Below are 24,262 nucleotides of genomic sequence, written 5' to 3'. Positions count from 1 at the left end.
TTTAGAACAGAGAAATGATGGGGCTCAGCTTTTGACAGCTAATATGTAATGGTTTGATCAGGCAGGCCCTGTCCCTGCATTCAGCTGGTGCAGTCTTATTAGTTTATAACTCTGTAACAGTGGGGGGGATTTCCCTTGTAAAGAAGAGGACTGAAACAGTTCCTTAGGTATGCTTTGGTCCCCTGATATACACTGATCTTGATGAGGCACAGTTATGGAGTCAGTTTGTTTTTTCTCTCTTGTGCACGGATGTGCGCACACCTACCCACCCACACACACTGCTCACACCCCACCTTATGCCGTACACTTGTCTATGTATAGGATATCTCGAAGGACTGTAAGAAAGTAGTAACGGTGACTACCTCATGGGATTGGGCTGGAAAGAGAATTTTTGTTCCACAGAACAACTGAGTTCTCTTTCATGTTTATTATGATCATGGGATATCCCGTAAATGCAAAAGAATATATAGAGTGTGTACAACAATATATACAGTACGCAAACCCATGGACACACTACCCAACCTTAAGAAATAGAGCACAATATACACTGAATTCTCTAAGCGCCCCCTTTGATTTATCCCTTAGAAAACTGTCTTGTTTTCTTATAACTATATATACCTTTTGAATCTTTTATTTTGTGTACTACATGCATGCTACCTATTCAAAAATATTCATTAATAATTTTAAAGTGTTTCCTTAGTCTGTTTACTCTCTCATTCCTTGATGTCTATTACTTAATTCTTCCATATTTCTTTAACTTCTAGTTCCCTGATCATTACATTACAGTTTGCCTCTGAACTGCGTATTTTATATAATAGTATGGGTTGGAGAGAGGGGAGTAATAATTTATAAAAATAAGGTTGAAGGAAAATGACGGGAAAACAACTTTTGCCCTTTTTGGTAATATGTTAGCTCTTTAAGGAAGCGCCCCTTGTTTGTGTTCATATCACTCAGATGTCTATAGAGCTGGTGAAAAATTCTAGGACCTTCAGTACTACCTATCTTTTGGATCTCCTAATACCCTAAGTATTGGTGTAAGCTTTGAAAAAAAAAACATGTTTTTGCTTGTATTAAAGGGATTTTAGGGTTCAAAGGAAACCTTAGGTGTTTTCTTGTTCTCTCCTTGAATAAAAATAAGGACATAGGCCCATTGAGGTTAATGTGTTTCCTGAAGTCACATAATTAGTGGCAGTCATGGAAGGAGAATTCATTTCCTTACACCCATTACAGTGTTCTTTTTCCTATACCTTACAGAGAAACCATCAGACACCTTTGATGTATGAGATTGTTTATAATTTTCTTTGGAGATCTTGGTTTTCCTTGGGTTTTTCCATTGCAGGTTTCCATCACTACTCACATTGACTCACATCTTAAGGGTTAGAAATAAAAACCAGTGCCTAAGTGTCCACTTCCTGCCCCAGAGAAGTGGAGTCAGATGCTGCAGGCCCCATGGTTCTCTGGTGGACCTCTGTCTTGCTCTGCCTTCTCTGGACTCTGTGATGATCTCATACCTTGATGATGATCTCAGAAGACAGGTAGGCAGACAGACAGCTGTTGTCATCAGTGTTCTGGATTACATTTTATTCCTCTTTCTCTGACTCATTGATTTATCTGGGGTCCTCTTAGAGTTAGGACCCAGATCAAAGAAATTTGGATTTATCTGTCTGTCTCTTATCTTTTTTTCCTCTCTCTTGTTTCCTTTTGGATAAGGCAAGCTGTCAAGACCATGAACCACACTTTTAGCTTTATTAGACAGTGCCAAATTATATAAAGATGAGTCTATAGTCATGTTTTTTTTTGTTTGAACTTCACTTTTATGATTACCACATGCGTTGTTTTTGAAAGGATTTTCTTTGTAATAACAAGGAAAAAAAAATACTGAAAACCCCTGCTCTGCCATCCACAACAAGAACCAGTTTTCTCTGTCTTGTTCTCAACAAACTAAAGGGCAGTATCAGGCTGAGTTTATGGTATCAGGGGTGTTGGGCATTCTTAATCTCATGGCAGTCACTACTTATGTATGTTCATTTAAAATGAAAGTCAGGTCATACTCCTCCTCGCTCAGAACATGCCAGTGGTTCTCATTCACAGAAAAAACTCAAGTCCTTATGGTGCCTACAGGATTCCACATGACCTTCCCCCAACTCCTACAACTCTCTTGACTGCATCTTCTCTGGCTCCCTTGGTTATTCTGCCCAAGCCGCAGCGGCCTCTTTGCTATCCCTGCACACCTTAGGGGATTCTCCTGTTTCATGGCTTGTGTACTTGAGGTTTCTTGTACCTGGAGCACGTTTCGCTGGGTAGCCTCATGGCTTGCTTCCTCACCTTCTTCAGATCTTTGTTTAAATGCCACTTACTCTGTTGGGCCTTCCCTGACCCACCCTATTTTTAAAGATCCTGCTTTTATTTTTCCTCCTACCAGTTATCATCTGACAGAAGACGTGATTGTTTGTTTATTGATTACTACTCTCTCCCAACTAAAATCTAAATACTTCAAAGTAGGGCATTTTTCTCTTGCTTTGAGCTGTTTTCAGTGTCTGTAAGAGGACCTGGCACATGATGCACACTTAACAATAATTCTCAAATAAATGACTTAATAAAAAATTTGTAATCTATTTTAGGTAGATGTGTTCCTGAGACCATACCTTTCAATTCTGTAATGCATGCTCTGCACTAGTGCAGTGGTTCTCAACGTGTGGCCAGGGGACCACCCTGGGCATCGTTTTCAATGGGTGCGAGATGAAAACTTTGTATATTTATACTAAAATGTTATTTGCATTTTTTACTATAGTTTTCTCATTGAGTGGACAATGTAGTTTTCCAGAGGTACATGATGTACAATCTCTTAACAGATTGAGTGCAGTATCATATGTAAATATTCAGCTGCCTTTTAGTAAATTATACACAAAAAAGATTTGCAAAAATGATAAAACAGTGGCACTCCTTTTACTATTGTTTTTTCACTTTTGAAAAGAATATTTTTCATAAAAATATTTGTTAACATAGTGGGTTTATTGCTGTTTTTTGAAAGAAATAGTAAATCTCTTATTTAATTTTTTTCCTCATCTGAGGACATGCTTATTAATTTTAGAGAGAGAGGAAGGGAGGAAGAGAGAGAGGGAAAGAAACATTGATGTGAGAGAGAAATATCAATTGGTTGCCTCTTGTCTGCACCCCAACCAGGGACCCTACCTGCAACTAGGCCATGTGCCCTGATGGGAAATCTAATCTGTGACATTTTAGTTTATAGGATGACGCTCCAACCAACTGAGCCACACCAGCCAGTGCTAAGTAATAAATCTTTTAAATGTTTTTATTATTAATTTATTGTAAGTATTGATATGTATAACCCACATAAACAAGTGTCTTATACATTAGTTTCTTTAAAGTTCTCAGTAACTATAAGAAGATAAAGGAGTCCCAACATCAAAAAATTTGAGAAGAGTAGGTATACTGTTTAAGAGCGTAGACCTTGGAGTCCAGGTTTCTTAGCCCTGCCACTAATTAGTTGTGTGACCTTGGGCAAATGACTTAACCTTTCTGTGCCTGTTACTTCACTTGTAAAATAGTAATAATAATAATGATAATAGTAGTAATGCCAACTCAGGAAGTTGTGAGTATTAAATGAATTAACCATATGTAAAATGCTTATAACAGTTTCTGGCACATAGTAAATGCTTTATTGGTTTTTGATGTTACAGTTTTTGTTGTTGTTATTAGGATTTTGAATACAATTAGATGCAGCTACATTTTTTTTAAGAATTTTATTTCTTTTTAGAGGGGAAGGGAGGGAGAGAAATATCAATGTGTTGTTGCCACTCATATGCCCCCTATTGGGGACTGGCCTGAAACCCAGGCACGTGCCCTGGCTGGGAATCGAACCAGTGACCCTTTGGTTCACAGGCCGGCACTTAATCCACTAAGCCACACCAGCCAGGGCCATTTCATTTATTTTTCAATCTTCCTGGATAGTCTGACAACTTGCCACAACTCTCTTGATATTTGGCAACTCATAAAAATTCAAAAAAAAAAATTAACCTTGAAATACTTCTGGGAATTTGTCCTAAGGAAATTATTTAAATATAAGTAAAATTATATATATATATACAAATGTGTATATATTTGTATATACATACTCATAACAGTACATGTATTATTTATAATAGTAAAAATTTTACTTATTTAAATCCTTACCTGAGGATATGCTTATTGATTTTAGAGAGAGGAAGAGGGAGGGAAAGAGAGAGGGAGAGAAATGTCCATGTGAGAGAGAAACAGTGACCAGCTGTCTCTTGTACATGCGTTGACCAGAGACGGAACCTGCAACCCAGGCATGTGCCCTGACTGGGAATCAAACCCATGACCTTTGGTTTACAGGACCATGCTCTAACCAACTGAGCCACACTGGCCATGGCAAAACAACCTAGATTTTAATAGTAGGAGATTGGTTAAATAACTGATTGTACATTCAGGTGCTTGGATACTAATGTAATCATAAGATTATTTAAAGATCTGGAAAATGTTTATCATTTATCCATATAATCCTAAAATAATGGCTGTAAGGCTCTACATCAAAACGTTAACAACTATTTCTGGGTAAGTGGGATTTCATAGGGGATTTTTTTTCTTCTTTTGAGTTTTACTGTTTCTGATTTTCTATCATAAGCATTCATTTCTGTTGTGTTCAAATAAAACCCATATTAAATGGGAGGGGGGAGAGTGAGGGAGGGAGGAGTGTGTGTGTTTGTGTGTATGTACGTACCGTAGCTGCGGTTAAAAAAGAGAAAATGGCTGAAAACATAGTGATTTGCTTCAGGAGCTAGAACTGTTCACTTGGGACCTCTGCAGTCAAAGCCCTCCACTGACCAAACAATGCATGATAAAGAGGCACTTCATCCCATTAAGCTGTTCGTTCTGACCAGTCTAGTTTGTATAAATCCCTTTTACACTTTTTGCCTTTGTTTCTATTTTGTAAGATTTATTGAAATTTATCTTTGCAGTGTTTGTATTAGGCCATGTTCTTGGCAGAGATGTAGAGCCCTTTTTTTTTAATTTTAAAAGATTTTATTTACTTATTTTTTGAGAGGGGAAGGGAAGGAAGAAGAGAGGGAGAGAAACATCTGTGTGATTGCCTCTCCAGCGCCCCCTACTGGGGACCTGGCCCACAACCCAGGCATATGCCCTGACTGGGAATCAAACCGGTGACCTTTGATTGCAGGCTGGTGCTCAATCCACTGAGCCACACCAGCCAGGGCTGTAGAGCCTTCCGCTGCACACTAACTTACTCCAATTTGCTGGACCTTTCAGGTGTTTTTATAAATTGAAAACACACACAGTTTTTCTTCCTGATATGTTAGAATAGTTTGGGTTCTCTTAGGCATAAAATAGTGGTATTAGTATAAAATTTTTTAAATTATTTGAATGTAAATTTCTATAATATACTTTGTTCTTTGACTTTGAGGGTAGTTGTGGAAATTTTCATAACAACCCATCTACTTAAAAAATTTTCAATTATAGTTGACATATTATTATATTAGTTTCAAGTGTACACTCTAGTGATGAGACATTACATAACTTACTAAATCTCAATACACATCTGACACCATACATAGTTAACCCATGTACTCTTTATAGAAAAGCCATAACTCGTATTGCCTCATCTTTGCCTTATAAATAGGACCTAGAACTCTGAAAGAGTTAAAGTGTTAGTTAAATTTACCTTGACTTTCTGAATTGTTATATTTAGTATGTTCTCTTGAGAATTGATTAGATTATATTCCTCAAATTGGTGCCATAAAACTAATTTATAAAATATTTGGTTGTGTATTGAAAACTTACGCCTTTAACATTAATTAGGCTATCCAGACAGATACCGTGACCTCAATCTTCTAAAACTTTGTTACTCATAGTGTGTTCCAAGGACCAGCAACATCTGTAACACCTGTGAGCTTGCTAGGAATGCACAGTCTCAGGCTCCACCTTAGACGTGCAATCAGAATCTTCATTTTAACAAGATCTCAGGTGCATATTAAAGTTGAGAAGTATTGTTCCAAAAGATATTTTATTTTTTAATGACCTTTCTTTTGAGGTGAGTAGGTGAAATAAAGATGACTTCTTGTGTTTCCTGGGCTGTAAGCACTGTTCAAAATCATAAAAATAGAAGATAGGCCTACAATGGTTGGAAAGATTATATGATGTCTAATTAGTATGGACACACTGGATAAAATAGGAAACAAAAAAAAGAAAAATTGCTCTTAGTACAGTATTCACCATTTGACAAATGTTCACAATTTGACACCTTTTTTGGGACATTTTTCTTGACTTTTGGAAGAAAGAACAAATAGGCTTCTTCTGGCATTCTAGAATGTTTAATTGGAAAGGGATCTTAAGAGATGACCTGACACAAAACCTTCATTTTACAGATGAACAAACTGGGGACTAAGGATGTTAAGTGACCAACCAAGATTACATAGCTTGGACTCTCCATGTCCTGATTTTCGAAGTACTGCTCTTTTTACCTCCTAAGTTACCCCTCTGTGTTGCTGAAGGCCATATTGTTAGTTGCTTCTGTTGATGTTGGTTGAAACCAAACAGAATAATTATGCGTGAGAATGCTATAGTCAGCACACCTCAGAACATCTTGGGAAAGTGGTGGTGGCTTACTCTCTTCTTTCCTTTCTGTGTGAATTCAAGCAATGGCTTCAGAAATAAACATTTACTTATTGTCTAGAAGTTAAACTGCTGCTTCTCTGAACCATTGGAGCTTGCTGCTCAAGCCTGTTCTCTCTGAGGTGGGAAGGTACAGGGGTGTGGAGGAGGTGTGGGAATTTTCTGTTCTGCTGAAATGGCAGTAATTTTGAGTATTTAGAAGTAGTATTTTATTTTTCTTCCCTTTGTTTAAAAAAAGCTGATAAATCAGGAAAGGAAACCTTTTCAACACAGAATTCTGGAAGAACTGGCTATGTTTGTCTTCCCAAACTCCTAAAGCAAACAAAACAAGAAACCCACTGATCCTTACCTCATGTCATACACAAAAGTTACCTTGAAATGGTTTATAGACCTAAATATAAAAGCTGAAGTACACAAAAAGCATGAACTATGAAAGAAAAATTCTTACATTGGACTTCATGAAGTTTAAAGACATTGTTTCCTCGATACAGGGAAGATTAGCATGGCCCCTGTGCAAGGATGCCAAATCCGTGAAGCTTTCTGTATTAAAAAAAACAAGACATTGTTTCCTCTTCGTGCACTGTTGAAAATGAAAAGACAAGCTGTAGAGTGGGGAAAAATATTTACAATACATGTATCTGACAAAGGTGTTGTATCTATAATGCATAAAGAACTCTTAAAACTGAAACCTAAGATGTGAACCAAGACTTCCAATCACGGTGGCAGCGTAGTAAACATGGTACTCACCTACTCCTACAACCACATCAGAATTACAACTAAACGACAGAACAGCCATTGTTCAGAACCACCTGAAATCTGGCTGAATGGAAGTCCTACAACTAGGGAATTAAAGCAGAAGCCACATTGAGACTGGTAGGAGGGGTGGTCACATGGAATGCTTCGTCCTGCACCCACATGTGGCAGATAAAAATTGGGAGGGAGATCTCTGCTGCAGAGTTTCCCCCTGAGGAGTGAAGGGAGTCAGCCCCACTTCAGGCTGTAAAAACCAGTGGGGATTGAGGCCAGGGGAGCTGGAGAGCTTCTGGAGTCCCAGGCAGTTTCCCTTAAAGGGCCCAACATAGACTTACTTGGGCTCGCTTACAATGCTGGGGCAGTAGTTTGAAAGACACCAGAGACATATGGGGAGGAACTGAATTATCTGGCATCAAGGTGAGAGCTGAGGGGGAGCTTTCCCCCAGACAGAAGTGCTGGCAAAGGCCATTGGTCCTTTTATGAGCCCTCCCCCTGCAGAGCTGGCAGGAGGGCACCCTATCTGAGACTCCATAAACCTGGCTTAAATTCTTTGCCCTGCCTTGGTGATTCCCAGAGGCAACACCCCACCCCACAAGTTGGGCCCATCCAAATCGTTTCCGGTGGTTTTTCCATGCAAATGGCCTCTTTGCCTTATGTTTTGGACTTTCCTAAGATCTCTCCAACAAGCAGCATCTGTCCTCAGTGTACCCCTGTACCTCTTGATAAGTAGCCCCAGGCTTGGGACTAGCAGCAGCCAGCCTTGGTTCTCAGCTTGGCCTTGTCTGGGTACCTCCAAGCCCAGCACAAGTAGAAGCCATCGGGAGTGCCCAGAGCTAGCTTTAGAGCATGTTGAAGCACCACCACCCAACCACCTCCACAAGCAACACACTCAAGGGGCAGATTCAGAGCACCACCATCGAAGAAAGTGGTGCTCTGTGGCATGCGCTTCTGCATAGCTATTCTCCACCATCTTCAGTGGTCTCAGCCAGTCCTTACAGCTGATTGGCCTGGGGATAAATCCCTTCCATTTATGGCCAGCAGCAAACAAGGCTCAATTACAAGAGGAGGGTGTACATAGCCCACAAGGCTATGCACCTTGAGGGCCCAGCTTGGGTGATCAGGGAGATTGTGTCACTGGACTCTACAGAACACTTACTACATTAGGCCACTTTACAAAGCCTGGGAGACGTGCAGCACTAACTAATACTTGGGAGCAAACACACAGGGAGGCTGCCAAAATGAGGAGACAAAGAAACGTGGCCCAAATGAAAGAACAGATCAAAACTCCAGAAAAAGAACTAAACAAAATGGAGATAAGCAAGCTACTAGATGCAGAGTTCAAAACACTGGTTATAAGGATGCTCAATGAACTTAGTGAGACCTTCAACAGTATAAAAAATGACCAGTCAGAAATGAAGGGTACACTAACTGAAATGAAGAATAATTCACAGGGAATCAATAGTAGAGTAGATGAAGCTGAGAGTCAAATCAGCAATTTGGAGTATAGTGGTACCTTGGTACTTATCATTAATTCGTTCCAACAGGTGGCAAGCAAGTGACGATTGATGAAACGTTTTCTCTTGTGGGGTGTCATCATGACTCATACAAGTTCTAGCAAGTGTGATGAGTGACAAGCGCTGAGTGCTGAAACATTTTTTCTCGTCAAATGTGACGAGTACCAGGTTTGACAAGTTCTGAAGCCTACGAATACCAAGGTATGATGTATAAGGAAGCATAAAACCCTAATCAGAACAGCAAAAAGAAAAAAGAATTTTAAAAAATGAGGTTAGTGTAAGGAACCTCTGGGACAATTTCGGGTGTACCAACATTTGCATCATGGAGGTGCCGGAAGGAGAAGAGAGGGAGAACAAGAAATTGAAGACCTATTTGAAAAAATGACAGAAAACTTCCCTAATTTGGTGAAAGAAATGGACACACAAGGCCAGGAAGCACAGAGTCCCAAACAAGATGAACCCAAAGAGGCCCCCACACCAAGGCATATCATAATTAAAATTCAAAAGGTTAAAGGCAAAGAATATTTTTAAAAAAGATTTTGTTTATTAATTTTAGACAGAGGGGAAGGGAGGGAGAAAGAGAGGGAGAGAAACATCAATGTGTGGTTGCCTCTCTTGCGCCCCCCACTGGGGACCTGACCCACAACCCAGGCATGTGCCCGGACTGGGAATCGAATCTGTGACCCTTTGGTTTGCAGACCAGAGCTCAATGCACTGAGCCATGCCAGCCAGAGCTAAAGAGAGAATTTTAAAAGCAGCAAGAGAAAGGAAGTTAGTTATCTACAAGGGAGCTCTCATAAGCATGTCACCTGATTTCTCAACAGAAACTTTGCAAGCCAGAGGGGAGTGACAAATATTTAAGTGATGAGAAGCAAGGACCTACAACCAAGATTACCCAGCAAAGCTATCATTTAGAAATGAAGGACAGAGAGAGAGTTATCCAGACAAGGTAAAACTAAAGGATTTCATCATCACCTAACCAGTACTACGTGAAATGTTAAAGGGTCTTCTTTAAGAAGAAGAAGAAAAGATAAAAAAATATATGAACAATAAAATGGTTATAAATATGTGTATATCAACAATTGAATTTAAAAAACAAAAGAAATAGGCAGAGTAGAAACAGACTCCTAGATATAGAGAACATTTTGACAGTTGCCAGATGGGAGGGTGGTTGGGGGGATGGGTGAAAAAGGTGAAGGAATTAAGAAGTACAAATTGGTTGTTACAAAATAGTCACGGGGATGTAAAGTACAGCATAGGGAATATAGTCAGTAATATTGTAATAACTATATATGGTGTTAGATGGGTGTGAGATATATCAGGATGGTCACTTAGTAAGTTATATAGTGTATAATCACTGGGGTGTATACCTGACATACAAAACTAACATAATGTATGTCGACTGTAATTGAAAAATAAAAAAATGATTAAAAAAAGACATCACCCGTCCCCCCCGCCCCCTCAGAAAACCCCTCAATAACAAGGTAACACAAAAGATGTTCACCATCATCAGACATTAGGGAAATTTAAATTAGAACCACAGTGAGATACCACTACATGCCCACTAGAATAATTAAAATTAAAAAGATTGACAATATCTAGTGTTGGCAAGAATATGGAGCAATGGGAATTTATGTACTGCTGGTGGAATGTAAAAATGGCATAATCCGTTTGGAAAACAATTTGACATTTTTTAAAAAGTTAAACATATTTCCCATATAACCCAGTAGTCCTATTCCTAGGTCTTTACCTAAGAGAAGTGGAAACATTTACTCACATTTACACATGAAGGTTCATAACAGAGCTTTGTTTTTAATGACCCCATTCTGGAAAAACCTAGATGTCTGTCAACAAGTGAATGGATAAATGGTGGTACACCCATAAAGTAGAAAGTAACTAGCAACAAAAATGAACTGATTCATTTTTAAAAATGAATGAATTTCAACAACATTATGCTGAATGTAAGGAGCCAGACTCAAGTCAGTACACATTGAATGATACCATTTATATAGTGTTTTTTAAAATGCAGCCTGTAGAATACTACTACTCAGCAATTAAAAATTTTTAAAAGGACCAAACTATTGATACATAAAATACTCTGGGTGAGTCTCTAGAAAGTTACTCTGAGTGAAAAAACCAATACCGAAAGGTGACATACTATATGATTCCATTTATATAACATTCTTAAAATGATAAAATTATAGGTATGGAGAACAGATTGATGGTTGTCAATGACTAAGGTAGATGTGGCTGTAAAAGGTCAATGTGACAGATCCTTGTAGTGATGGAAATGTCCTATACCTTGACTATATAAATTTCAATATTCTGGTTGTAATGTTGCACTATAGTTTTACAAGATGTAATCATTTGGGGGGAACTGCTAAAGGATATGCAAGATGGGATCTCACTGTATTATTTCTTACAACTATGTGAATCCAAAAGTATCTCAAGTAATAAGTTTAATTTAAAAATGCAGGCACTTTGGCAGTTTCTAGAAAGTCAAACAGAGTTACCATATGGCTTAGCAATTTTACTCCAAGGTATATACTCAAGAAAATTGAAGACATTTGTCCACACAGAATATTGTACACAAATGTTTATAGCAGCATTAGCCAGAAGTAGAAACAGCCCAGATGACTGTAAGCTGATGAATGGGTGAACAAAATGTGGTATATGGCCCTGACCAGCATGGCTTGGTTGGTTGAGTGTTGTCCCACAAAGCAAAAGGTTGCCTGTTCAATTCCCAGTCAGGGCAGTTAGGGTTGTGGGCTCAGTCTCCATTTGGGGCATGTGAAGGGGCAACCAATTGATGTTTCTTTCACATGTCGATGTTTCTCTCCCTCTTTTTTCTTCCTCCCTTTCCCTTTCTCTAAATATAAATAAATAAAATCTTTTTTAAAAATGTGGTTTGTCCTTACAATGGAATATTACTCAGCTATAACAAGGAATGAGGTACCTGCATATTCTGTAAAATAAATGAGCCTAGAAAACATTATGTCATGTGAAAGAAGATAGTCAAAAAAGGCCATATATTGTATGATTCCATTTATATGAAATGTCCAGAATAGGCAAATTCATAGAGACATAAAATAGATTATCAGTTGCCACGGCCTGGAGACAGGGGATGGGATCATAAATGGGAAGTAACTGCCAATGAATGTGTTTCTTTTAGAGGTAATGAAAAAGTTCTGGAATTAGATAATGGTAATGGTTGCACAACATTGGGAATGTACTAAAAACTACTGAATTATGTATTTTGAAAGGCTGAATTGAATGGCATGTGAATTATATCTTAATAAATATTGTATGAAGACTTCTGGTCAAGATGGCAGTGTTGGCAGACACAACCACATCAAAATTACAACTTAACTATAGAAGAGCTGTCACTCAGAACCATCAGAAATCGAGTTGAGTAGAAGTCTAACAACTACAGAATTAAAGCCCCATCCATCCAGACTAGTAGAAGGGGCACAGATGTGGAATGGGCTGGTCCCTTACCCATGTGTGGTGGATAAAAATTTGGCAGGGATATCTTGGGAGTGAGGAGCCCCAGTCCCACACCATGCCCCCCAGCCCAGGGTTCCAGAGCCAGGAAGACAAGTCCTCACAGCTACTGGCTGCAAAAACCAGTGGGGATTGAGTTGGTGGAAGAAACTTCTGGAGCCCCCAGCAGTTCCTCTTAAAGAACCTACACACGGACTCACCTACATGGACTTACCTACTCAGACTCACTCCCTCTGAGCTCTAGCACTGGGGTAGCAGCTTGAAAGGCATCAGTGGTACCCAGGGAGAAACTGAAGTATTTGGCATCAAAGCAAGGTGAGCAGACGCCATCATCCCCTTTCTAAACCCTCCCCCCACAGAGCCTCATTGCTGGCAAACTGGTGCCATATCTGGGACTCCATCAACATGGCTTAACGCTGTTTGACTGCCTTGCAGATCACTAGAGACTCCGCTCCACACAACTTACAGGACTAACCCAGCTGCTTTTCCATATGAATGGCTGGTCTAGGCTGATGCTGCACAACTTCGCAAATCTTCTCACACAAGCAACAGCTGGCCTCTGTGAGTCCTACACCTGAAATTAGTAGTAGCCAGCCTAGATTCACAGCTTGGCTTAGCCTGGGAATCTCCAAGCCCAGCACAAGTAGCAGTCATCTCAGATTGCTTTACATCTCAGGCAGGATGGCCCTGGGCAAAACACAATTGGGGGCTGACCGTGGCCTGCACCACCTGGGAAAACCCAGGGCTAGATCACCCAGTGGATAGCTACAGACTATGTTAGATCACCACCATCCTGCCCCTGCACAGCTAATCCTCCATGGAGGGCAGAGATTGGTGGTAAGAGGTCACAGTCATTCCTTGTGGCTGGCTGGCCTGAGTAAATCCCTCCCATTGATCTGCCAAAAGCAATCGAGGTTCAACTACAAGAAGATGGTGTACTCAGCCCACATAAAGGGCACACCTCAAGTTCCCACCTTGGGTGATAAGGGAGACTGTGCCACTGGACCCTATAGGACACCTACTACATTAGGGTATGCTACCAAGATCCTGAGTCAAAGCAGCTCTACCTAATACATAGAAACAAACACAGGGAAACTGCCAAAATGATGAGACAAAGAAACGTGGCCCAAATGAATGAACAGATTAAAACTCCAAAAAAAGAACTAAACAAAATGGAGATTAGCAATCTATCAGATGCAGAGTTCAAAACACTGGTTATAAGGATCTCAAGGAACTTACAACCTCAGCAACATAAAAAAGGTCTAGTGAGAAACGAAGGATACACTAATTGAAATAAAGAATAATTTATAGGGAAACAACAGTACAGTGGATGAAGCCGAGAATCAAACCAATGAGTTGGAATGTAAGGAAGCAAAAAAAAACCCAACCAATTAGAACAACAAGAAGAGAAAAGATTTCAAAAGAGGGTAGTATAAGCAGCCTCTGGGATAACTTCAAGAGGTCCAACATTTACATCATAGGGGTGCCAGGAGGAGAAGAGAAAGAGCAAAAATGTGGAAATCTATTTGAAAAAAAAGAAAAAAAAAAAAAAGCTCCCCTAATTTGGTGAAGGAAATGGACATGGAAGTCCAGGAAGTACAGAGTCCCAAACAAGATGGATGTGAAGAGGCCCACTCCAAGATACATCATAATTAAAATGCCAGAGGTTAAAGATAAAGAGAGAGTCTTAAAAGCAGCAAGAGAAAGGAAGTTAGTTACCTACAAGGGAGTCCCCATGAGACTGTCAGCTGGTTTCTCAAAAGAAACTTTGCAGGCTAGAAGGGGCTGGCAAGTAATATTCAAAGTCATGGAAAGCAGGGACCTACAGCCATGACTGCTTTATCCTGCAAAGCTATCATTTAGAATCAAAGGGCAAAGAAATAGCTTCCCAGACAAGAAAAAACTAAAGGAGTTCATTCTCACCAAATCATTATTATATGAAATGTTAAAGGGACTTATTTGAGAAAAAACAAACTATAAGCAAACAATAAGAACAGAGACAGAATCATGGATACAGAGAGTATATTGATGGTTGGCAGATGGGAGGGAGGCATGGGGGAATGTGTGAAAAGGTAAGGGGATTAAGAAATACAAATAAGTAGTTACAGAATAGCCATGGGGGTGTAAAGTACAGTATAGGGAATAGATTAGCCAAAGAACTTACACCCTGGATATGAACAATGGTGGGGGTATTGCCTGAGGGAGTGGGGGGTGTTGGGTGGAAGGGAGCAAAGTGAGAAAATCAGGACAACTGTAATAGCATAATCAATACAATATAATTAAACAAATAAAAACTAAAACAGCAAACAGATCAATTGTTACCTGGGGCCAGAAGTGGAAAGAGAAGAGAACTACAAAGGGTCATGAGAGAACTTTAGGGGATGAAAATATTATATATTTTTAATTGTCAAAGTGGTTATGACAGATATGCACAATTGCACTGTGTGCTTTAAATGAGTGAAGTTTATTTTATCAAAATTAAAATTCAATAAAATTGATTTTAAAACGTACAAAAATTATCTCTAGTTCTTGTAAGCATAAAGTAACCTTTAAGTTAAATCTTTCTTTTTTATTAATATTGGCTAACAACTGTTTCAAATATTAGCTTGGGAATTCTGACTTCTGTTGCTAATTTCGGTCTCCCTTTTCCTTCTAGTCAGTTTACAAAGTGAAATAAGATTGATAATTTTAGTCAGACAGTGTTATGCTTTTGAACTAGCATGATTCTGTTGCTGTGCTTTTTCAAAACCTGTGAGCGGGTGTAATTGTTCTAAATATTTTTAAGTTTGTGGAACATTCTATTGGCTTTTGTTGTTACTTTTCCTTTTATGTACAACAGAAAAATGTTCCATGGGCTATAAAAAGTCATTTTGATTGCCTTTCACCTCCACTATGGTGTTTTGAGCTCTAGGAGGTTGTAGTTAAAGTGACTCTCGAAGGAAGTAAGCAAGAGGTGAAAAGGAGGTAGCACTGCTAAGTATGCTTAAAAAAACAAAACAAGCGCTGGCTGGTGTGGCTCAGTGGATTGAGCACTGGCCTGCACACCAAAGGGTCGCCATTTGTATTCTCAGGGCTCATGCCTGGGTTGTGGGCCAGGTCCCCAGTTGGGGACAAGTGAGAGGCAACCACACACTGATGTTTCTCTCCCACTCTGTCTCCCTCCCATCCCCTCTGTCTAAAAAATAAAATCTTTAGAACACACACACACAGCAAGTGTGTGAACTTCTTTCCCACATACATCACATCTGTCTCCCAGCCCTGGTATCTTGCCAGGAGATGTGCTATATAATTCTATATCACCTCTATCTCCCAACCCTGATATCTTCCAGGAAATGGGCTATAATTACACAAAACCCTCCAAAGTTTGAGAACAGTTCTGAAAGATAATCCCTAATTTAGAAAGACCAGCTCTGTAGGTGGCTCCTGAGCTTTCTCCCTGAGGTTTTCTTCTCCTGCCCTCACTCATTTTTTGGGCCTGACCATGCCTAAAGCTAGGGTTTGAGTATTTCCCACTCAAAGTATGCCCACAGGTGGACAAATATTTTATTATCTCCCTTAAGCATAGCTAAGGCAGCCTTATATTTTAAAAACAAACCATTAAAAAGTAGTAGAGACCAAGTAGGAAAATGCAAAAAGCATTAAAAACCTAAACAAACCCCAAACATAAGAGAGACATTTCCAGATTATGGAATTCTAAGTGGATTTTGTAAGAATTAAGCAAAAATATAAAAAATGTATTTAAAATAAAATAGTAGCTAACACTTGAATAGGATTACCATGTGCCAGACAGTGTTCCAAACTTCTTACATGTATTAGTTCTTTTCCTCTTTGTAACAGTGATGTGAGATGGATGCTCTTACCCCATTTTACAGAGGATGAAATCGTGCAAAGTAGATAAGAAATGTGTCCAGTGACACACCTGGTAAGTGGTAGAGCGAAAATTATACCCAGGTAGTCTGGCTTCAGAATCTATGCTCTTTACCACTGTATTATATTGCTTTCTATGGGAATGTGACACCTTTTGTCTCTGGGTAATTATGTAGCAGCTCTTGACAGGCTACGCAATTTGTCTAGGTTCTTCTGTCCTCTTCTCCTAAGACATACATGGTCTACCTGTCTTTTTGCTTTCTTCCCTCCCTGCCTTATTCTTCCCTCAGAACACTATGATATAATAGTTTAGAACAAAAAAAAAACCCTATACCTTTTCCTCCTCTTGAATACCTATATTAAATTCTTTTGTCCTATGCTTCTCTGCCTAGAGATGACCTTATTTCCTACATTTAACTTACTTAGAAAGCCTTCCTATGAGCCCTAACCTTTGCCTAGAAGCTTCCCTGTTTTTAACAGTAACTCTTGTACCTGTTCACAAGTATTGGAAAGGATGCTGTTTTGAATTAGAGTATAGTAAGATTTCTGACTCTGGCCTATGGCCAAAACCAGTGCCATATATTTGAAACTAGCCAAACCTCCTGAGTGTCTTGCCATAAACGTGCATTAGAGATTTTTTCTGATATAGCGAATAGTTTCTGTGAACCCGTGCTTGTTTAGAGTAGGAACATTTTCCACGTGAAGGTCCTTGCTGGCTCTGGTAAGAAAAATGGTACTTGGCCTCCTTACCCTTTTTCTTCTGAGCTCTATAATACAAAGCTTGCAGGAACTTCTTAACAGCTGAGCTTTATATCTGCTAAGTCAGTCCATGAGATGTTTGCAAGTAATCTACCATTAGCTTTATCCTGATGATCCTTGGAGTCAGGCTTTTGGCCAGCTGACTCCGTGTTAACTGAATTTATATTTACTTCCAACTAAGCTAGTTAATATGAAATTTTTAGAAAAGTCTTGATGAATATAAAGAAAATTATTTTTTGATGTAATTGTAGAATTTGCTAAATGTTATATGAAAGATGTTTGAGAATCTAGGAAAACATATGGTCCCCACCTTCATAGGGATCATATTCTAGTTTAGACAGTTTAGAATCAGGATTTAGATGATGTTTAGTCCTAAAGTGGATATTTGTACTCATGGACTAGCAGGCTAGTTTCCCAGTGTGCATGGTTTCACTTTTTCTGTTCCTGCCTATACCTCTTCAGCTTCACTTCCTGTTCTTTGCCCTTTTGCTTTCTAGGTTCCATCCACCTTTTTTCTTTCCTTACTATTTCCTATCTGTTTCATTACTACTCATCCTTCAGATCTTGGAGAATGCCTCTCCCCTCCAGTGGTTTTCATTCTTTCTCATTCTCTTTTTCTTCACGCACCTATACTTTGAGATTATAGTTTATTTATGGGATTTTTTGATTGTTTAATGTGTATTTCCCTCACTAGATTATAAACTCTGTGAAGGTGGGTATTTTATCTGTTATTGTTAATTTTGTTTTACCATTTTATATCCAGAATCTATCTAGCTTGATATACAGTAGGTGCTAAATAAATGTAAATGAATGAGTGCAGTGAATGTGAAACATTGGAAAGAAGAAAGCTACTCCTAAAACATTTGGCATTCAGGTCCCCTCACCAAACTATCTCTCACAGAGCAAGTATAAACCGTCTTGCTAAGGATGACTCTAGTTCCTTTATAAGATGTAGAGGCCATGTTTTTTGGTATCATCTTTCCTTCTCTTTCATTCATTTTGAGAAAGGTTATCCTCACTTTTTGTGAATGGTCAAGATATATAAACCTACAGAGTATTTGTATCCATATCACTAGATACTGTTCTGCTCAGGGTTGAACGAAAAATTGTCTCTTGTTTCACATAGGGCACTAACATGTATTTGGGGGCACTGTATGTTTCAGTAATTGATTAGAGATTAATTTTTTATTCTTTTTACTGTACTTAGTTTTCTCTCAGGCTTTGGGAGATCATCGTGGCATGTTTAAGTCAAATGACTTAACAATTTTTATCTAAATGGCAAGCATTCATTTTGAAATTTAATAGCTTAAGCTCAAATCAAGAGTGTTAGTGTCTGAATACTTATCCCTCCCTGCTGATTTCTTAACCTCTTGCATCTCAGAGCACTTCTAAGGTGAAGATGGACAATTTTTGTGAGATATGTGGTGCTTCCTGAAAGCTCTTGGCTTGGTGTACTCAGTTCCAAAAATTGTTTTCATAAGGACGTCAGCCAGCTTTAAACTTGGTGTGCTGGTAGTGGGATTAAAGTACCACAAACAGACTTTATTCCTTGGAATAACTTCCCTTTCTTCTAATTTCTTTCTTTTGTTACTTTAAGCTTTCTAAATTGCCTTTGTTCTTTGGAAGTGCTTAGCATTTTCTTTTTCTAACAAAAGTTACATAAAATAAGATTTAGAAAATTTGTAGTTTAACAAATGCTCTTGTAAACTATTCAGATAAAGTTGGATCAGTTTACAAATTACTTTTAAGATTCAAATTGTTAAGTGGTGGTGTTATGGGTATGAGTTTCTTGGCTTTTCAGGATGTCATCCTTTTTAGCCTTGTGGCTAAATATCAAGAGGCTACATGTTCAACCACAAAACGTTAGCCTCTGCCAACATGACATCAACTCCATAAAACCTCATTGGTTAATTATCCCCTGGGACTAGGACATGGATTTGGCAGCTTGTGAAAGCTGCTTTTTCCCCATTTCTCCCTTCCTGGCTGTGACATATCCCAAAGGAATGAAGTTGAGAAATAATCATCTTCTTTTGATAGCTCTCAACCTCTCATTCCCACAGTGGTTCTCATGGTTAGGGATAGAAGATTCCTTATTACTTCACTTGAGTCCTGTAGTTGATGATGTATTCTTTAAGTAATGACCAGTGAAGGAGCCATGGTGAATGACAAGGAGCCTCTTGTTCCTTGAGGTATGTTTCTGGGTGGTTGTCTACAAGGATCCCAGTGTTTTTATTAGGATTCTCTTTATATTGCCCGCATTGAAAAAGCTGAAAGTTCAATATTGAGAGCCATATGTGGTCATCATCTGTATTAGTTAACATTTGGTGTAAGAATTAGTAGACTTTAACATTTCCTTTAATGAGCATCTATAAAATAACTTTATTCAGGCAACCTTGGATAGAAAAAAGAACTGTATGACCTTAAGCAATCCTCTTAATCTTTTAGCCTCAATTTTTTCTTTTCTTTTTTAAAAATATTTTATTTATTTATTCTTAGATAGAGAGGAAAGGAGGGAGAAGAGAGGGAGAGAAACATCAATGTGTGGTTGCCTCTTGCGTGCCCCCCACTGGGGACCTGGCCTGCAACCCAGGCATGTGCCCCGACCGGGAATCGAACCAGTGACCCTTTGGGTCACAGGCCGACACTCAATCCACTGAGCTACACCAGCCAGGGCTCAATTTTTTCTTTAAATCATTTTTAAAAATAAAGATGTAGTACCTGTTTTATCTTCCTTCGAAGGTGTTTTAAGCATGGCATGAGACAACACATGTGAAAAATTTTACCAAGATCACCACTGATCACCTACCTAGTCACACTATGCAGTGGGCCCATTTTAGGCATCCACTTATTTGACTTTTCCTTTACTTTTTGACCCCATTCAATTCTCTCTTCTCATTTTATATTACTTGGGGTTCTTTGTATAATCTTGGTTAACCTGGGCATAAAATAATTTTTTTTGGAGACCATAGTGCACAACCTTAATCAGATGGCTGGATAGAAAAGGGCAGAAACTGAGCAGGGCAAAACATGGTGATGCCCATGTCACAGAAGTGGTTTGCTGAGGTCTCTTTCACAGGCACTGCTCACTGAACCTTCTTGCCACTGCAGCTGGCTTGGTCTCCAATGTATTCTTGTTGCTGTTCCCACCAGTAGACAGACACGTGGGACAGTGCCATGAATAACTACTGATTGTATTTTCTACCTTAGTGTGATTCCCCTGGTTTTTGAAGTTCTAGATGGGAGGACTTACTGGCTAGACTTAGGTTATCTTTGTGAGCTCGATGCCAGGGTGCTGAGAGACTGCCTGTTCTCTTCAGCTTCTGTAGTAGGAAGAGGTGTCTGCTTTTTCCCTATCTTGGAATTTCCTCCAAATAAGAAAGATTCAGATCCTGGGCAATTGAACTATAAACACCATTCTCTCTCCAGCTTGACTTCTGTCTCCCTGTCTACTATGCAGTCTCTTTGCGGTCTTGTGCTCTTCCTGCCTCTAAATGCAAGCTTTTCCCAGGGTTAGTGTTTGCCCCTTTTTTCTTCTCACTCTATACATTTCCCCCAGCAGTGTCATCCCAACTTGTAGCTTCAGCTGTCACTTATCAGGATGTCTGTATTTGTATCTCTAGGATGTCTGTGTCTGTATCCTGAGCTCTGAATTCTTCTAATTTGTGAGTTTTTCCCACCTGGACAATCTAGATGACTCACATACACTTCAGCCTTTCACATGCTAAAATTGATATATCATTCCATGACTACCCCTGCTTCTCCTGTATAACTCAGTACCAGTTGCCCATCCAGAAAATTAGAAGCCATTATTATTCTTATTTTTAATTTTTTAACTGATTGATAGAAAGAAACAGAAACATTGATTTGTTGTACCTATTTATGCATAAGGAATACTTATGTGTACTTTATGCATAAGTATTTATGTACTTATTTATGCATTTATGTTGTACTTATTTATGCATTATTTATTTATGGGTGATTCTTGTATGTGCCCTGATGGGGATCAAACCCACAACTTTGGCATATCTGGACAACTCTCTAACCAACTGAGCTATCAGGTCAGGGCCTAGGAGTCATTCATAATTCCTCTTTTCCTCACATTTACTTGGTATCTTGAGTTCTGTAGATTCTACCTCTGTTTAGACTTCTGCTCTGTCACACTGCCCTAGGTCAGACTCTGATCATTTCTCACTGTGGTTTCAGTAGCCTCTCATTGATCTCCCTGCCTATTACTTGACCCTTCTAATCCTTTCTTCATATAGCTGCCAAGTTACTTTTTCTAATAATTCTAATAATTTTTTCCTCTCAGAATTCTTCAATTTCTTATGGGGTAGATTTTAAACTATTAATATGTGTGTTTGGTTTCTAATTATTTGGTCATCTCCTACTACTTCCACCTTCAGTTTCCAGCAGTGCTGAACTGCTTTTATTTTCCAGAACATTCTGTGCTCTTTTAACTTTCTGTTTCTTTTCATATAATCTTCAACCTGCTTTGACCATTCATCCCTCTGCCTGCCCGCCCTCTCACTTCTACTCACCTTTCAAGTCCCAGCAAGGCTGCCTCTTCTGAAATGCATGTTGTCTGATTCCACACATACTTAGGTGCTCCCTCTGTGCTTTCCCCATACTTGGCACAAATCACCAGAGCAGTTGTTCAGTTACATTATTGTTTCTATACACTCTTTCCCCAAGAAGTTGAGGGAAAGAGTATACTTTCCCTGAGTTTTCTCAGTCTTCCACCTTATACACATTTTAATCCTAAGTAATGATTTGCTTCACACGTGACTCCATTTCCTTACCCTACAACCACCAATTCAGTCACTACGCTTTAGTTGCTCTAGTTATAAATTATACAGTGGCTGGAAACATACATGTATTAATATTCTAGATTCTCTAGAGATTTAGCTATCGATTTGGCTGAATTGCTGTTTCTATAATCATTTTTTCTCCCATCCCACAGCTGTCATCCTGGTTCTGTGCTCCTACTGCGGGCCTTAGCAAAGCAAACAGTATATAGTTAAACTTCACTCATATTTTATTTTTTAGAAGTTGGGCGCTGTCTCTTGATTTACTGCACTGGGAAGAATAAGTCTTGATTTTTTTCCCCCCCTTGTTCCTCCCTCTGAGGGAGCCTGCGTCATTGAGAAATGTTTAACCTCATGGCCTTGCACTGGGGCTGGAAATTTGCCTAAGGGAACTTGAAGCTGGCAGAGTTTTTACTCAAATTCCCCTTTATGGGGAGGGGGTTTCAGTAGGGCCTTCCAAAACAGGAAGATGTTGGGAAATTTTTTAGTAGCAAAGCTGCTGCCATTAGGTTACTGAAAGTATTTGAAGAGTTTTCTAGAGATAAGCTTAGGCATTTTGAAGTCCCTCTGGGAGAGAGCTGTAGCTTCTACCAGGTATAAACAAAAATTCAGGCTGAGAAACTTAGCTTTTCAATTGTGTGGTATGTTGTTATAAGACAACTTTAACCACTTGGATGAGAAAGAGAAGCTAACGAGAGAGAGTTTTAGGAGTTTAGAATCTCCCACTTAGGGAAAATAGCCGTAGGCCAAGGCAAATCTCTGTGGACTATGGGAAGAACTTGGCTGTTTACCAATTCTGGATTATACTAAGAGCAGATTATCTTAGGGATTTTCTTTGGCAAATCTCTCTTTCAAATACTTATTTTTATTGTCACTATATTCTATTTACAAAAGCACTTTACTGATACAAACAAGATATTTGCCCTGTAAGAGTTAGAATAGATGATATTTGGTGTCCAAACAATAATCTCCCTATTAGGAGAAGGTGTGAACCAGCAAATGTTTAGAATATGACTACCTCTGCTTATTTTTATCTTTCTGTCACAGATGAGGAAAAGTTATACAGTTGTTTGCCAGTATGGAGTGATAAGCTGAGCAGGCTCTGGGCCTGGAGAGAGAAGAATTGTGCAGTTGGATCATTTGTGGCAGCTTTGTAACTTTCTGGAAAATTGGAAACAACTACATTAGTACTTCATACAAATATAGACAAAAAGATAGTTGTCATTCTATGCAATGGCATCTATTATCAGCATGGGTGGTTGAGGGTTGATAATATGTATGGCTATTGCGAGACTTCTTTTTTAATTAGCAAGTATTTATTATTGATTATATACTTAACACTCTGGTAGGTACTCTGAGGGATTTCTGGGAAGTAGAGGAATGATTCTGAGGCTCAGGAAATTTATGTTCTTTTTGGAGATACAAGGAGATAAATGAGGTCAGGAAAACTTCACAGGAGAGGTAAGCTGAGAGTTGGATCTGTGGGGGAAAGCACAGTTTGGATAGACAGGAGGAGTCAGAAAAGGTAAGGGTGAATCAAAGGTGTACAGATAGGAGGAGTTTCCCTAAAGCAAGAACAGGAAACTAAACTAGGTATGGTATGTGAGGAAGGGAAAGTTTTATCCTTGATTAGAATGGGAGGTATTAGAGTTGGAAAAGAAGATTGGGTTGAATAGACTATAAGGAACTAGATTATTGAGGACCCTGAATGTTAAATTGGAGAGTTTGGTCTTTACCAGATAGTGGGAAATCATTTTAAACCCTTGAGTAATTATTTATCAATTCATTTCTTTCAGTAATTATTCCCTCCCTTCCTCCCTCCCTCCATTCCTTCCTCCCTCCCTCCCTCCCTCCCTCCCTCTTTCCCTCCCTCCTTCCCGGGAAAGAACAGGCCCACTGAGAGTACCAAGAAAAAGACTTAGCATAGAAGAAGCAAAAGGAGAGCCTATGCTGGGTTGCCTTCGCTCACTGGGAAGTTAGAAAAAGGGGCCATAGGGATGGGTTCGGGCGATAAGCCCAGCACAAGCTGCCAGCTGCCAATTGCCTTAGAATTTAGGAGATGCATGCCTGGGAAGGGGGGGTGGTTGGAGGGGGGACGGAGGGAGGGGAATGGCACCTGTTGCTCCCCAGAGGGAGATACACATGTATGCTGGGTCCTTTGTCTTGAGGTTTTTTCCTCTCTTTCAGTAATTATTTCTTAAATAGGAATTTTTATTGAGTTAATTGTAGATTTACAGGCAGCTGTAAGAAATAATACAGAGAGCCCTGGCTGGTATGGCTCAGTTGGTTGGGTGTCATCCCACAAACTGGAAAGTCATGGGTTCGATTCCCAGTCAGGGCACATGCCTAGGGTGCAGTTTCAGTCCCCAGTGGGGGCATGTATGAAAAGCA

The 24,262-nt window shown here is 39.3% G+C and overlaps 1 protein-coding gene and 1 pseudogene across 1 annotated transcript in view; both read left to right on the top strand.

Annotated features, from left to right (window-relative positions):
- The window catches only part of MRTFA (myocardin related transcription factor A), a 100,668-nt gene that overhangs the window by 3,305 nt on the left and 73,101 nt on the right, over window positions 1-24,262 (top strand). The gene's annotated exons all lie outside the window — the stretch shown is intronic.
- On the top strand, window positions 7,122-7,219 carry LOC112322102 (U6 spliceosomal RNA; annotated as a pseudogene).

This window comes from Desmodus rotundus, chromosome 3 (assembly GCF_022682495.2).
Source record: "Desmodus rotundus isolate HL8 chromosome 3, HLdesRot8A.1, whole genome shotgun sequence".
In the NCBI taxonomy this organism is placed as follows: Eukaryota; Metazoa; Chordata; class Mammalia; order Chiroptera; family Phyllostomidae; genus Desmodus; species Desmodus rotundus.
Note: the sequence above shows the minus strand (reverse complement) of the source record. Positions and strands in the feature narration are given on the sequence as shown.